Genomic DNA, 17,904 nt, shown 5'->3' with positions numbered 1-17,904 from the left:
TTTTTTTTCACTTAGAGATTTCATTCAGGTTGGGTTTTCTTTACTGATTTTTATTTCTACTTTCGGGTCTTAAATTCTTTTTTGCACTGTTCAACATTTATTTGGAGTTTTTGTTGGCATGACACTTGGGTAGTTGATTGTATCATTGATATGCAGATCTTACTTTTAATATAATATTGCAATGTACACTACAGGCACATAGAATACACAAAATAGTATCCTTTAAAACAATTATGTACAAGATATGCATAATGGACTTACACACTGTAGCCAGGTTAGGAAGAATTGGGAACTCACTGTCCAAGACATGTTTGGTGAAGGTGCCACAGCAAAGTGCCACAGCAGGCTTCCATGATACTTGAAGCTTGTACACAATTGGCAGTGTGTCTCAGAAAAAGTGGGACTATCACACTAAACAGGCAACCACTACAGAAGTTTGACTCAACATCAAGGTAGAGATGTGGGAATTGAAATTAGTCCCAGACCACCTTATTACAACTGCACTAACCACAGTGCAGATGAGAAGGAGACAGTGTTTGGTCTCCATAGAAACCCTGCTGCAACCTGGACTGTGAAGTACTAGAACATGGGGAGACCTTCAACTGCAGCTCTTTCTGGATCCCCCAGAGCATATACGCACTCTTCTTCAGGAAGATCTCCTCTTCAGGAGGCAAAGTTGCCTTCACAATATCTAAGATTCTATTATGTCTCAGGACACAAGAGACATTGTGGAAGATTTTGTCTTTGATCCCATAGAGACCCTTAATTATGGTGGAGATGGGATGCACCCATCTAAGATTCTTCATTATGCTCTCAGCCAAGTCTGCCAGAGAGGCCAGGGTTCCAAAACACATAACCCTTCAGTTTGGTCACCTCATAGGCACTTTAATGCTCTGCTTGTAGACCTCCTGCCACAGTTCCTTGTTTGCATCAGTACCCGCTTCTAGGTTCAGATACTTCTAGGGGAATGCTACCAACATTCACACTGCTCCACATGGGAACAAAGGAGTTTCTATGCACCCCTCCCATGACAGCTCAGCGTTGAATTGCCAGGCTTTCTCACATCAGGTAACAGAACTGAGTGGAATCCAGATTATAAGCATTTCCAGTAACTCAGTTTTGAGGAAAATCACTTATTTTCCAAGCCACATAGATCAAGATATCCACTTCATTGGAAAATATGAGCAGCTTACAGTTTGGACTGTACCTCACAACATTGAGAATGATGAACTTGAAGATGATCACATTTCACCTGAAAAGATTGAGTCAGTTCTGGCCCTCTTGTTGACGGGCTTCCTCTGTGATGATGACCAGCTTAAAGTTTGCAGTCACATTGCAGTCTTTGCCAAAGACAGTTCTTGGTGTTGTAAGGGAAAGGCTGCTAACCTTTTGTTAAGATACTGATGGAAGATGCCCTGACAACAGTACCATTTCAAACAGCCATAACTTTGCTGGAGGGGGGGTGCTGTTCTTCCTTAAGAAGAATCACAATCTGCTGGTCCTTGAGGGTTGCCTGCTAGTGCATGATGGTGGAAATTAGGTGTGCAGTAGCATAGTCTGGGTTTGGCTACAGTAGCTCCAGTACCAAACATTTCTACTCATTCCTTTCTATGGCTTGTTTATGTTTTCATAGATTTATTTAATGGATTTATTCTTTTGCTCTTTAAGAGCCTCTGTCATATTCAAAGTCTATGTTGTGCTATTTTTCTTATATATCAAATGTGTTTTATTTCTCTGAGATTACTGTAGTAAGGTTGTTAAGTGTAGACATATTGTCTTGGATGATATCAAATATGTTTTTGAGCTCATATGGCATCAAGGTATCTAGGTTTGGGAAATCATAATTTTAGTTATTTGCATCTTATCTTGCCTTTGTTGGATGGGAGTTCCTTGGCTTCTGCTGTCCTTTCTAGTTCCTAGGTGTTTGTGATATCTGTGTGTTACCTGGTAGGTATGCTTCTGGGATGCAAAAAAGTATGTCCATTGGGGTGTCATATTAGAATGTGTTCCTAAGTATAGTGAGCTGATACTTTAAAATTGGGAGAGGCTAGAAGGAAATGGCTGAGGAGTTCCACAGGAGGAAGAAAAAGCAGAGTTTTCCACCAGGTCTGATTCATCTTGGAATGGTGTAAATATGGAAGAAAACCTATATGAAGTAGGCTACCCAGATACTTGGGATAAAACTAAGAAACTGGATTTGGAGGAAAAGAAGGGCAGTGAAGGTCTGAAGCACCTCTGTGCTTTTCTGGACTACTTATTTCTCTGGCAGGCTTCGCTTGCAGATTTCCAAGTTATTCCTGATGACATTAGAGGCTACAACAAAGAGATATGAGGAAGAAGTGTAGGGGGAGAAGATTTGAATGATTCACTGGAGATGGGAACAGAGAGAAAAGGGAGGAAAAATCAGACAGTCTACTAAGCTGGGAAAGATGAAGATCTACAGTTAGCCTACCTGATTCTGGCTAGTGTGGTGTGTGGGACCCCAAAGAATCTCTTATTCCAAGTATTACCATTAGTTAAATCAAAGATAGAGAGATCATTCAGTGTGTAAAAATGCTTACTACTGTGCCTAAAATTCTGAGTTTGGTTCATTGGCTTTATAAGGTGGAAAGAAAACAAATGTCCCAGTAATTTGTCTTCTAGCTTCAGAGTAATTTGTCACACATGCACCCACACTTACAAATAGATACACACCACAAAGATTGGAGAAAGAAAGCGAGAAAGAAGGAGAGAGACAAAGAGAGAGGGAAAAGTTTCTATTCAATATCTTTAGAAATATAAATGGTAATTTTTAAAATACTTTACTTCATTTGCTCATTTTTCAATTTTATTGCTATTTTTATAAATTTTATTTGTTTCCTCCATTATCATCCTCATTACTAAGGATTTGAGGTCATTTTCTTATATTTCCATTGTGTTTGAGTTCTCTGGGTTGTTTTCTTTGGGATAGCTGGGATCTGGAGATGCCATATTGTTTTGAGTTTTTTTGCGTATGCTTTTATGATGTCTTTTAGACATCTTGCCATCTCTGGTTTTGTTAGGTAGCTTCCAGAGTTGGGTGGAGGGAGTCTGATGATAGATTCACCTGTTTTCTCACGATTACCCTAGGCCGGAAGCTCTGATGCTTCACTGGTGTGGATGGCAGGAGGCTAGCCCTGTCATTTTGGACTCTCACAGCCAGTGATCCTCAGCTCCCCTGTACTGTGGGTCTTGAAATCGTTCTGTGTCTCCGAATGTGCATTGGGTCAGGTCAAAGTGTCCACAGCCTTCTGGGTCCCCTGCCAAGACCAGCCAGGGACACTGGGCCCAAACCACGCGCCAAGATCAGCAATATTCTCAGGACCCGAACCTTCTGCCGAGCTCAGCTAGGGACTCTGGGCCCAAAATTCAGGCAGAGTCCAGCCAGAGTTTCAGGACTGGGACTGCACACCAAGCTCAGCTAGGTTCTTTGGGACCAAAGTGCATGTCGTGGTAAGTTATAGTCTCAGGGCCTGAACCTTCTGCCAAGCTCAGCCAGGAATTCTGGACCCAAGCTGCACACAGGGTCCAACCAGAGTCTCAGGGCCGGGTCTGAGCAAAAAGCTCAGCTACAGTCCCTGGACTCAACCTGCCCGCCAAGCGCAGTTAGGGACTCTGGCCCCAAACTGCACGCCAATCTCTGCCAGAGTCTCAGGGATGGAATTATGCACTGAGCTCAGCCAGGGACTCCGAGCCTAAACTGTGTGGAGAGTCCAGCCAGAGTCTCAGGGCTGCGATGTGTGCTAAGTTCAGCTAGAGTCTCTGGACCCAATCTGACCGGCAAGTTCAGCTAGGACTCTGGGCAGAATCTGCCCATTAAGCTCAGCCTGCATCACAGCAGCGGAACTGCACACTGAGCTGAGCTAGTGTCTCGGGTTGAACTGTGCACTGAGCTGAGCTTGGGACTCAGGGACTGAACTGTCCGCCCGCCAAGTACAGTTTTGGTATCAGGGTGCCATGTGGCCCAAATCCTGCCCAGAGTCTCCTCTCCCACAGCAACTCCCACCAGCCAGCACACCAATTGCCTCCGCCAGAGGGCTTCAAGCGACAAACCTCAGCCACTGCCACCACCGCTACCACCACCACTGCTGCTGCTGCCGCTTCTGCTGCTGCTGCTCTGATCTGAGAAAATCTGCACTCCTCCCATGTGCAGGGACATGCAGGACTTCTGCACTCTTGTCACTTCGAATCATGGAGTACTCCTGCTGCAGTGGTGTGGGGACCTCGGTGTTCCTGATTCAGAATTCTATGTAATTCTCTGAATTGTTTACTGGAGCTTCTAAACATGGTCCACAATGCTGTCCACCATCTTGGATCTCTTCTGTAGTTGTTAACTGTTGCCCATCAGTCAATCTTGCCTGCTTCAGACTCTCCTGAATCCTAGGAAAAGGAGAAACCAAGCTCTTACTGGCATGAAAGCTTCATTCCTACTGGCTAGTTGTGGTTGTTTGAGTGGGAATCGCCCTTATTGCTATTTTTAATGTATATATTCAAGTTGAAATAAAAATGGTAGGTCTCAAGTTTTGATTTTTTATATTTTAGCAAGTATACAGAACTAAATTTTTACAGATTGTCATTATGCAAAATATCAATTTTAATGTTTCTATTTAAAGTTATTTCATTTATAGAGCATACTCTTGGTTAATATCCAGTAAGAATATTGAATGAAAGCCAGTAGAATACATACAGAACATTTAATTAGATCATGAATTATTTATTAATGTAGGAGTGATTACACCTTAATTCCAAGAATCTAATGAAGGCGTACAGTTTGTAAAATGCATTTAAAATGATCTTTATAAGCCTAGCTTTTGTAGAGATTCATGATGCAAAATTATCTAGTTAAAATATTATTTTACTAACTTTAGGTTTAAGTAAGTAAATATCTTAATTTCTCAAAACACATTTATTAATTTAGCAATACCTATTTAGACTTTGTTTTGAAAAATCATTTCCTTCTGGTGTCTAAACTATAAAAAGAATTATAAGTAATGAAACAACTCTATTATTTTCAAAACATATTTTGAGCTAATAATTCAATTTGAGAAAATTAGCCTTATCTTCCTTTTACATCTCCATAGATCAAGGTAAAAACATGTGTTTTACTTAAAATCCAGGATATTTTTGGACTAATTAATAATTTTGGGCAATTTAAATAAGGAGAATAAAATAAAAATAAGTTTTTAAAATTTTAAATAATAAATTACAACACTAATAAGAGTTAGTAGACCTCTAAACACAGCTTTTTGAGTAAGAACCCTTCACTTCACTACCATGAAGTCCTGTTTGATCTCCCATACTCTTGTAAAAAGCTGATATACTGTACCAGTTTCTGTAACCTCCATGTTGAAAGTAGAGAAATACAGGAATATTGACTTGGCAAGCTGGCCGGGCAGCCTTTTCAACAAACCCCAAACTTTGTTTGCATTGAGTGGCTCACTCAAGAAAATATGACGGGTAAAGAGAGTCATGATACATAGTTCTCTGGCTTCCATATGTTCTCATAGATGCCTGATCCAGTACATAAACAGATCACACACTCTTCTTCTATGCTTATACTACAAATAGTCACTCATGCACACATGAATGACAATAAAAACAACCACAGTACTATAGTAGTAGTAGTATTATAACATCTTTAGTAAATAATATTAAAAAAACATCTCATTTTTTTCATTTAAAAAGGGCTTCAATTTAAGAGTTCTCTGAATGACTTAATTTTCTTAGTAAGTGAACCAAACCAATATATGACTACTAAAAACTCAGGTTTCCTTATACAATTTTAGAACTTTTAACTCGTTTGTTCAATCCTGGACCAACAGAGCAACCTACATCCCTAAATAATTGCCAAGGATTGGAACATACAAACTCTAAACTAAAAGTTCCTGGAAAAGTTGCACAGACAGAGAAATGTAAACGGAGATACAATCATTTAACTGTTGTATGATGAGAGCTCACAGTATTAGGACATTATTCTTTTTCTTATCTTTTCTATTTATTTATTTATATATTTATCTCATTTTTCAAAATAGGTTTCTCTGTTTAGCCTTGGTGTCCTCAACTCAAATTGTATACAAAATTGACCTGTGGACTTAAAGAGATTTGCCTGCTCCTACCTTCCTGAGTGCCCTGGCCTGCAGGTTTCGACTAAAACTCGGGAGGGAGGTCACCTGTTGAGAAATGCAAGACACAAGGAAGGAGAGCAAGTCTGATTGATCAAGCTCTCAACTTTATTAGTCAGGCAGCAGCTTTTATAATTCAGAGGGCAAGGAAGCATATCGCTATAGCAACGCAGTTGCAGGTTTTTCTCAAAACAGGGAATTTCAGGCAGGGTCATGAAGTCCTGCTATGTAGAGTATCTTGCTTTGTCTTCATCTAGCTTTAGTCTAACTGTTGACTCACAACAGGGTTGCTCTATCACTATCCATCTCTAGATGCTGACTCACAACAGGGTCATTCCATCCCTATCTGTCTTTAGCTGCTGACTCACAACAAGGTCAGCTAGTTTCTGGTGAAAGGTAAGCTCTGGAAAAGACAGAGACTTAAAGGTGCAAACTTGGACAAGATAGCTGAACATTGGTCATATGGCCTATCGTCCCCAACACCTGAGAGCTGGGATTAAAGATGTAATATTACTTTCTCACATACTCTGGTGCCTCTCCTTTGACCATGTCCCCTGGAGGGGGAGACCTGGTGGCACTCAGAGGAAGGACAGCAGGTTACCAAGAAGAGACTTGATACCCTATGAGCATATACGGGGGAGGTAATCCCCCTCAGGAAAGTCATAGGGGAGGGGAATAAGGGGAAAAGAGGAGGGAGAGAAGAATGGGAGGATACAAGGAATGGGATAACCATTGAGATGTGAAAAGAATAAATTAATAAAGGAGAAAAAAAGATGTAATAGTCTCCATGTGTTGTTACAGGGACAAGTATCTGGTTAAAGAGTAACTTCTATGTTACTAGTAATATGAATCAATATGAATTATTAATAGCCATTCTATATACAGTGCAACATGGTGGGCACCATTAAGTAGGAGGTTTTTCCTCCTGTGCTCAAGCTCCAGGAGTGATGATTAAAGAGACTCAAAATACAAAAATCTCCTAGAACATATATCTAGGCTCTTTGATCATAGCTTAAAATAACTCATTTACACAAATCAGCATTTTGCCTCATGGCTGATTACTTTGGCTAAGGTTCCAAGTGTCTACCCTCTTCAAATTCCACTGACTAAATTCCCACATGCCAAGATCTATCCCAGAATTCTTCTGCCTGCCAGATGTCCCACCTTCTATATCTTGCTTCAGTTATAAGCTGTAAGTTTTATAAATTATAGTTGTTGAATCCACATAATACACAATATAATCGTTATACAATGTATGGAGGGTTTAGACATGTGGACAGGCTCCATGCAGTGAGCCACAGTCCCAGCTGAATTTTAGTATAAAAAAAAAGCCAAAAGTCACTCCCAGAAAATTAAATATATGAGTCCTTAGATACTCCAGCATTTGTTCTTCCATAAAAGGGTGTAGTCTCAAACTGGTAGCCCTTGGGAAACTGCAATTTGCTGAATGTCATTCTAATTGCTGTCCCAGAGAATTGGTAATGAGAACAATTATCTATTCATGCCCCTACATCATTGAGTAGTTAATAATACACAGCTTTTGGAAAAGGATATGTAGGCAGCTTTTTACACATAGCATAGACACCATAATATGAACCAAACACTGATAAAAAATATTCCTATCAGCAGAATACAGACCAATTATATGTGAAGTTGGCCACACACACACAAAAAAAAATCAGCCAGATTTTACTTTAAATAAAAAAAAAATAAAAAAGTAAACTTTTGGTCTTAAAATGAAGCTCAGTGTTTGAGATACTTTTGGTATGGGAATAAACTCTCTTAGGATCTAGACTCACCCTCCAAAACTTGAACAAACAAAGTATTATAGCAACCACATATATAAGTTCAAAAAATGATTTGCAAAGTTTTAGTCTTGGAAGTGCAAATGTTCTTCCATGTCTCCAGTGGAAGTGCAAACAATGTATCCTGATCTTCTGTTCTGAATAAAGAACATTAGACATATACTTGCACTGTATCATAACAGTGATGCAATGTCCAAATCTTTTATTTGCTTTGTCTCTGTATAGATTATAGAGAAGGTGTGAACAATGACATCTAGTTGGCTTTAGGCAAAAAAAAATGAAGGTAAATATTTCAGTTGCAGGGATTTCGTAGAAATAATTAATATTATAAATAAGGCTAACCAGATAAAACAAGAACACATTGTTTATGAATTATTCTCATACATGCTATGCTTTCAATTATGTCAGAGTTTTATGTATTTTAATAAAGCAAAACTCTGAAATGTCTTCAAAACAAGTGTATTATAGTCAAATATAGAAATATATATATGAAATGTATTTATAAAAATAGAAAAAAGAAATAAATTTATTATATTCATGTTTGCCTGTAAAAGGATCATGAACATGGCACTTATGACATATCTTCATGGAATTTGAGCTATTGAACATCTCACTGACAATACTGCATTCTGGTTTAATAGATTTTAAATGTAAATTATTTTTCTCTTCATCATCGTAAGTGTAATATCTTGGTATTCTCAAATATATTCCTATCATCATAGCCTATTGAAAAAACATCTATTTATATGCTTAGTAGATAATTATAGCAGTGTAGGAAAGCCTGGAATGTATTATTGCTTAGTAGTTAGAAATCATAAAACAATATATTACTTTTAAATATCATTGGTCAGATAATTAATTAGTTCCTAATTGTCACACCTGACTGATATTTGTGAGTGTACCTTATTTTGTTTTCATCTTCTTGCAATTTTTTTCTTCATCATGTTCTGGTTAGATCTCAGGATTCGTATTTCTCCCTTTAATTCCCGTGATCTATGGTTTCATTGAGCTGCTAAATTTTACAGTTCTGAAATGGTTGCTTATGTTCAAATAACTAAGCCCAACATTGCAAAAAGAATAAAGATTGGGTATAGATTTAATTCACATTTAGTAGTCATTAGCTCATGACAGACAACTAGTTTTAAAGGTAGGACATATATTAAAACATTTTCATACAGATTTCTAGACATAAATAGCAATGAGCAGTTTTAAACAGATCACTTAAGTCTTATATATTTGCTCACTAATCTCAAACTAGTGAAAAGTATGACCCCTATGTGTCGCAAGCCTTAATCTTTCTTTTGGTATTTAAGAGATTTTGACAATTAAGAGATTTGCCTCCTGACTTTACTACTGTAAGTGTTTCCTTGAATGATCTAACCTCTTTCTTCAAGACTCACCCTTAAGCTGAATCCTGTTCATAGAGATTTTGATCCAGGAGGCCAAACTGAGATAGAAAATCCTCTTATAGACGCCAATAAATCTCTTTGTTATTAGAGTCTCCTGTAGATATTGCTAGTAGTCTATACCTTCATTATTAGGCTTTGAGTTGCATTAAGTTCAGAGATTTGGATTCACTTATTCTTTTATAGATCTATAAAATAGTGTATTTGAAATAATTCCTGTATATAGGCATAGTGAGACACTATTGAATACTACATAAGTATGAATTATAAATTATAATTGTCTAACAGCTATCACCTGTTCTATAGTTAAGAAGTTTCTGTGCTGTGTTCTGACAAACACAGACAGACAATGCAGAACAATAGATTTGAGTGTCTCTATCCACACAACAGAAGCCTCGCTCACTTTCAAAGCATTTTCCTTAGAATAATATGATAAAACTATTGGGTACTGGAAAGTAAAGTACGGTCTTTAAAAAGTAAACTGGAGTAAAATAAAAGGAGTTTGGAAAGACAGTGATAAATATAGCTTGGATACACTGAAAAGAGTGGATTTTCCACTCTGTTTTCTCTGTACTTTCAAAGCTGGTGGAAAACATGGTACACTGTGAATTAGATTGTGCAACTCTTTCAAAGAGATTTTGAAGATGTGTCTCAGCATGGGATAAATAACTTGTCCTGCAGTTTCCTCTCTTCAACAAAACGAAGATAAATTCTCTGTAAAGTATCCATTTTCTGATACTCCTGAGGTGTTGAAAGCTGTAAGACATCTGACTTTTTCTATTACATAAGCCAAGTTAGTAACTGACCTCACAATCTTTTCTGTTTGTCACAGGTAACTTAAAAAAATAAGTTCATGACATTTCAAACGATCCACTTCTGTCATGATTCCAATCCTTATTTGGGGGAGGAATTATAAGTAATTACTCATATACACAAGCATACACACACACACACACACACACACACACACACACACAGAGAGAGAGAGAGAGAGAGAGAGAGAGAGAGAGAGAGAGAGAGAGATGTTTAATATCACAAAATGTCAAAAATGTTACGTATATTAGTTTATTTTTTTCCTTTATTAATTTATTCTTGTTACATCTCAATGGTTATCCGATCCCTTGTATCCTCCCATTCTTCCCTCCCTCCCATTTTCCCCTTATTCCCCTCCCCTATGACTGTTCCTGAGGGGGATTATCTCCCCCTGTATATGCTCACAGGGTATCAAGTCTTTTCTTGGTAACCTGCTGCCCTTCCTCTGAGTGCCACCAGGTCTCCCCCTCCAGAGGACATGGTCAAAGGTGAGGCACCAGAGTCCGTGAGAAAGTAATATCCCACTCTCCACTCTACTGTGGAGAATGTTCTGTCCATTGGCTAGATCTGGGTAGGGATTTAAGGTTTACCGCCTGTATTGTCCTTAGAAACTGTGGTACATATACACTATGGAATACTACTCAGCTTTTAAAAACAAGGAATTCCCGAAATTTGTGGATAAATGGATTGAGCTAGAAATGATCATAATGAGTGAGTTAACCCAGAAGCAGAAAGACTCAAATGGTATATACTCACTTATATCTGCATAGTAGCCCAAGGGGCATGTCCCATGAATGTCTTCACTTACCAGGAAACTGGGACAGAGGGGAGGACATTCTATTAGTACCCTAGATGAGAGAAGCATGGGAGAATGGCAAAGTAGAAGGATCCAGAGGGTCTTAGAAACCTACAAGTAGAACATTATGATAGGCAGATTTGGGCCCAGGGGTCACACTCAAACTATTAGTCTATTTTTTAAGTCTGTGACTTTATAATTTTAAATTGAGAAGGAAATACAATTCCCAAAATACTTGTGAATATAAAGAAGAGGGAGGGCTAGAGTGGCTTCAGAGCACACTGAACATACAAGTTGACAATATAAGTAATTTCCTATTAATGTAGCCTTTTTGTACTAATGCTGAAACAATTTTACACACTAATACTCACATGAGGAAATTAATTTTTCAAGAAACAGACACATACTTGATTTTTATTATAGATGTGCTTAAATAAAAATATTCTATTTTAGTTTACTGTGCTTAGTCAGATTCCATGCTATGCTTGATATTGTAGTCAGTTTCAAATGTATAGATTCATCACTTTGGGTAGTCAGAGAAAATCTTTCACTGCCTTTTCCAAGTTCATCTGTCCATTCATGTGTGTACCACTGTGTGTTGTTTGTTGACTCATCAAGGTCTCCTGTAAGGAATAGCTTTCTTGAGTTCTTCAGGTCTTTGACATGACAGAATCCATACTCTCAATATTATTCCAGAATAATTTGCTTAGTAATGTAAGTTTCTAATATAATCATTTATCTTATTTCCAAGTTATATCATAATAGGAAGATTTTGTAATGCTATCTTCACATAAATTCATACAACTACCATATGATGAGATATAATAACATGATAGTATTCACTGGTTATTGCATAGTGAGTGGTTGGAGTTTTTAAACCAGGGTGGCATTTATTTAGCTTTACACTAAAGCTAAGGGTGTCCTGTATAATCATAATGAACATTTTAAAGGTTTATTTATTATTATGTATACAGTGCTCTGCCTGCACATATACATGCAGGACAGAAGAGGGCATTAGATCACATTATAAATGGCTGTGAGCCACCATGCGGTTGCTGGGAATTGAACTCTGGATCTCTGGAAGAGCAGTCAATGCTCTTAACCTTTGAGCCATCCTTCCAGCCCCCATAATGAACATTTGTAAACCAAGTTATTATATGCACCTTTTTATAACATATGCTGTGAGAAAGATATCAAAGTTTTATAAAGAGTCAAAGTCCCATTATAAGTATAAAAATGGGGAAAGCCAACCATGGAGATAAATTAGAACCTGGAAGCACACAGGGCCTTGAGAAAAGATCAAAAAGAAAGGAAGAAAGGGAGGAAGGAAGGAAGACAAGAAGGAAGGAAGGAAGAAAAGGGGGAAAGAAAGAAGAAAGAAAAAAGAAAATAAGCCGACACTTCAGTCCATGGTTGCAACCAAATATTTAGATTTGATGAACTTCAGTAGAGTTCTTCTTTATGGCCTCTACATAAAGACCCACTAAAATAATATGAAATTGTGAGACACTGAATCAATAATTTATTAAATTCTATTACTCATATGATTAATGTTCCGTTATGTAGTTAAGTTTGTAGTATGTAAATAATAGAAAAGAAGAAGATTAAGCATCCTAAATATTTTTAAATTGTGCCCTAGTTTTTAGCAGCTGAGGCTTGCCCTCAGTCCTAGTGCTACTTGATATGCTCTCCTTATCTGAGGAGTAGTGGGGGAAGGATAGAAGAAACAAAGAGGGAGGGTGGGATTGGACTGAGAAGAGAGTGGGGGCTATGCCCAGGATGTAAAGTGAATGACAAATAATAAAAACACCTTCAAAATAATTATTCAGATAATTAACTCCAAAAAACTTAAAAAAAAAAGATTCCTAAGTAAGTGATTCATAGATCTTTGAGGTCACATTTATGAGGTCAACCACACAGAAGGACCATGAAGGGACAGATGAAAATGTGAGTGGATCTTTTAACTCTCAGATCTCACTGGAATTGTTCTTTTATTGCTTTGAAGTTCTTACTTTAAAAAATGCCTCTTTCTAAACTAATCATGGGACTTAAAATAGAAGTTGACATTTTTTGCAACATAAAATGCTTCTTTTTTATAATATCTTTTTATAAAATAGTTTACATATACATTTATATTATTACATACACACACACACATATATATGTATGTATGTATGTATGTATGTATAATAAACTACCTACAGCAAAAAGAACCATCACAAAATCTGTAATTATATAAATGTTCCATTCTTAGTGTTTTGGCTATTTTTATTTGGCAGCCTTGAAGAAAACATCTTTTATATCTTGGTGCATCTAAAATTCTCAATGTAATTCTTTAAGTGAATATTCTTTCCCATATATTCTTTTCTGCTGGTGAACATATTAAAAGGTTTTATAATATGTATATTTTACTCTGTGTGTATGTGTGTGTGTGTGTGTGTCTACACAGAAAATTATTTTTTAAAATGTGTTAAGGTTATTATAAAACTTTTGCCCACAATGTGACAATATGATGAATGGAAAGGAGAAATGAAATTTTCTTGTATTAAATTTTCTTTCTTTCAAACTCTTTTCCTGAACTAAATTTAGCTTTGACAGTATATAATGTCATTTGCTTGACTTGCTATAGAAATCAAGAAAGATAATGCCCACAGAAGAAAAAAATATCTACACTGTTACTTCCATATTTTTTCATATGACTTATAACATTTTATTTTATCCTCAATTCAAGAAAACTTATATAGTTAAAATGTATAATTTTCAGACATTGTTTTGCCTGATTTTATGCATTAATAGTCACAAAGAACAATCATTTTATTTTCTCAGAACATTGGATAGGGGCATTTATAAAATGCAACAAATTACCTTCATGAAAAAACTAAATCTACATAATATTTTCCATCTTGTTTTAATTGATATATTTTCATATTATTATAATTGGATAAATTACTTATTATATGTCTATAGAATTTTAATCCAGCAACATGGCTGCTCTGGAAAGAAGAGATCAAATCAAAGACCTTCTAGGTATGTGTGATCCATTTGGAATAAGACATGCCTTTAATCCCGGGAGACAGAAGTAAGCAGATCTCTGAGTTCAAGGCCAGTGGTATAGAACAAAATTCAGGTAAGAAAAGCTTAGGATCAGGTACAATGGTACACACCTTTAATCCCAGCACCTAGGAGTCAGAAGCATGCACATCTATGAATTCAGGAAATGTGAGTCAAGGAATGGAGACAAAGTATAGTGGAATTTAGTTCCTGGCAGGTAAGTTCCTGGAATTCAGAGGCAGTTTTACTGGGAGAGTTTTACAAAGAGGTGCTGAAGACAAAACAAGCTAGACACAGGTGAAAACACAGTCAATCATAAAATGAGAAGCCAGAAAGATTAGAATAGATTGCTAGAGTTAGAGGCCAAGCAAAGCAATGTAGTGAGAAGCTGAGAGAAGCCAGATTGAACCAGTCAACAAGGAGAGGAGTATGAGCCAGAACATTGGAGTTGAACCAGCCACCAGAGTTCAAAAGAGCTAGAAAGGGGGATGCTATTCATCAGTAAATCTCAGAGTATGAAAGCATTTTAGGCCTAGGTTAGATTGTACAAAGACTAGAAGCTTTCAGGTCTATAGACATAGATATTAAATATTTAAGTGTTTATTTACTAGGGAAATTGGATAATGGTTCCGAGTTAGAAAATTTTGTGAAATTTGGTTTTATTTCCTCAGATGAGGGGATGAGAGGAGAAGCCTACCCAAGCTTTATGAACACACAGCTTGGGCCGAGCCCAGAGTCCTTCTTTCTTTTTTATTTAAACAATTAATTCAAATTACATCTAAATTGTTATCTCATCACTTGTATCTTTCAGTTCCCCCTCCATGCCCTCCCTCTTTCACCCTATTCCCTTCCCCTTGGCCTGTGACAGAAGGGGACTCTTAGCATTCTGCTTCATTCCACCTACTTGTGATGTCATTTTTTAACTGACACAGGGATGTGGCCCTGCCCAGGGCCATGTAAAAGAATGAACGGTCCTTGTGGTCTCTCTGTACTTCCTCTCTCTCTAAAAAATGAGGAACATTGGATTGTTTTTATATAAGGTAAGTTTAAATATATAAATGTAGGTGGCCATGTAAGCGAAAAAGAGAAAAAGAAAAGCAATAGTAACAAAACATCCAGATTTTATAGTGAGTGGAAGGAAAGTTCTGTCCTGAATGTTCAAGGTAGAGAGCAGGTTGTGTCAGCTATGTCCTGCACCAGTTCGGGCCAAGAAGTGCTGGGAGAACCTGGAGCTGTGTGTCCCAGGATTGGAGCGCACCATTTCAGCCTTTTGCAAATGGATAAGTGGTGAAGTAATCATCTTAACTATTTCCTCCTGACAGTTGACCAGTAATAGGGGGATAAAAGGTTGAAAATTTGGCCAGGTTCCAGAAGAACAGGCTGTTGCATTTGCTGTCCATATTCTGAGAACATCTGCAGCTGAGAAGGGCAATGCAGTTCTAGATAGGAAGAACAATGCAGGTCCAGCTGGCATGACTTCTGAAGTTGGATGGGAGCACTTGTGCATAGCTGCTTTGACGATGTCTCAGATATAGGAGGTCTGGCAGGATACTGGAATATTTATGTGGACTGAAGACAAAGTTAGTAGGTTAGGGAGAAAATTAGGTGTATATTTGAAACTCTTGGGAGAGAAAAAAAGAAAAAGTTTAAGGCAGTGCATCAGAATTTTGGCAGAGCAAAGAAAAAGGTTTGGACATAGATAAATTTAAACACTTTAGCATCAATCACTGTTTGAAATCTGCAGTGAAATACACATTATTGGACATGTATACATTACAGGAAAATTCAGTAGACATGTGGCATAGTAGGGAACTGACTGGAAAAAGAACTTTGTTTTAAAGCATGAATAGTACAATGAGAGACATTTTACGAAAAAGATAAACTGAAGGAAATTTAAAAGCTTGAGCTTGAACTATTATAGAAACTTATAGTGGAATGTTTTCTATAGTTAGATTAATAAACTAGAGCCCCCTTGATCGGTGTCAACACTGTAGAGCTAATATAACAATAGCATAGCAACAGGAAGAAATGAAGCATCCTGTTAGACCTTCTTATCTCACATTTACCAACTTAAAACACATTCTTAGTCCTTATAACATTCAGAACCTGCATTTACTAACCTGAAATATTTTCATAGCCTTTCTTGCATTCCTAAAACACCTTCTTAGGGCTTCTAACATTTATGACTTGTATGTATCATCCTTAAAACACCTTCTTGGAACACATCGTAGACCTTTTAATACTTTAACTTGTGTGTATCAACCTTAAAACACCTTTTTACACCTTTTAACATTCATAAAACAACTTTTGGAAGCTTTATGACATAGGTGAAATTGTTTTAAGTAGTCACTGTCCTTTAGCTAAAATTATGGCAACCAGGTAGACTGTATCTAGACCTGACAGTTAGAAGTTTGGTCTCCTGTATATGAAGAGGGCTCAGAAGGTACCTGAAATCTCCATGATAGAAGCTGACCATGTAACTATCTAACCTGAGTATGAGTTTATTATAGACCTATAGCGTTACCCTGATTCTGAAGAGGCTTTTGAATTTAAGAGCCATCTGTTCTCTACCAAGGAGTTTGAAGGCTAGAAATGTCTAATGCTCTTGTGCTGCTTGCACCTCCAGTGGTCTGGCACAGAGAACAAGCCTGTGTGTGAGCACTCTTACATCCATAGGCCAAATTTGCCAACAGGCTAGGCTGTGGGACCAGTGTCTCATTTGCACTTTCCACCTGTGAGACCAATGTCTCCTTTTGGCTACATCTGAAACAGTTGCTGGCAGAGCTGACTCAAGCTGGACCCTGGCAAGGGCTTTGTAGACCTCCACTTTTCTTCAGGGTCAGTGGTTAAAGCCTAGAGTATAGTTTTCTGTTACTGAGCCAGTTGGGAAGGCTCCTCTCAGGTTTTAAGGATTTTACCAGTTCTTATATGGGGGCTCAGGAAACACCCTCAGCCTTTTAGTTAAGATAAAAGTGAGACCATGGTGTTGTCTATCATAAGAATATATTAAATTGACAACTTTGTTCATAGTTTATCTAAATACTTAAAGAATAAGAGTTATGTTTTATCTCTATTAAATTGGAATGTTAAAAACACAAATACAGTCTGAAAGGAGTAGAACAGTTTTGTATTATGAATAACATTACATTTAGAATTTTAGGCTAAACGTGGTTTGAGACAGAGATTTAAATTTTAACATTGTAAACTAATGCATGTTAATACAGTGGAACATTATAGAATAACTTAGAAAACCATATCAAATACATTAGTCACAAAGTCTGTAGTTGAATCCAGGTTAGCTGATGACAGGAGAAACAGCATTTATTTAATTATCCAGGAATTAGCAAAAGCATAAAGTAGCAATAAAACATTTTAGATCATGGTAAGAACACAGCCAATAAACAACTGTATACCCAATAAACAATTGTATGATTTTTTGACAGTAGAAAAGAAATCAGAAAATTTTTATTTTTAAGAGATGGAAAACAGATTTAGAGAAACCCAAGGGACAGGCATATTTCACTTTCTTAGTCCATAATTAACCAAGTTAACAACACTGAGAATTCTCAGATGGAGGCCAGGAGCTTGTTACTGTGTGAAGGGGCTTGGCCCCACCACTAGCCTTCCCTAGCCCACCCTTGGGAAGGTGAGGCTTAGGGAATAAGGGCAGTGCCTGCATGTGTCCACTGAATCTCCTGCATAGCTGCAATGGGAAGCAGGAGGGACCAAGGCAGCAGCAGGAAGCTAGTAGTCATGTGGTTGCCCCTAACAAAGTAACATGTGGATAGTCACATGCCTGGCTTGGAGAGCAAACATCTCCTCCATCCCAAAAGCATAGGGACTGGTATGGTGGGCAGGAAGAGAAGGTGCAGTAGAGTGCATAGAGCTGGAAC

At 37.5% G+C, this 17,904-nt stretch overlaps 1 pseudogene across 1 annotated transcript in view; it reads right to left on the bottom strand.

The window, feature by feature from the left end:
- Positions 1-503: 503 nt before the first annotated feature.
- Positions 504-17,904, bottom strand: part of LOC311597481 (L-lactate dehydrogenase A chain-like) — a 106,297-nt pseudogene continuing 88,896 nt past the window's right edge. Inside the window, exon 2 of the transcript in view lies at positions 504-1,357. The product of the transcript in view is annotated as an L-lactate dehydrogenase A chain-like (transcript). The remainder of the gene's footprint in view (positions 1,358-17,904) is intronic.

Source organism: Acomys minous, assembly GCF_964271855.1.
Source record: "Acomys minous genome assembly, chromosome: 5".
Taxonomy (NCBI): domain Eukaryota; kingdom Metazoa; phylum Chordata; class Mammalia; order Rodentia; family Muridae; genus Acomys; species Acomys minous.
Note: the sequence above shows the minus strand (reverse complement) of the source record. Positions and strands in the feature narration are given on the sequence as shown.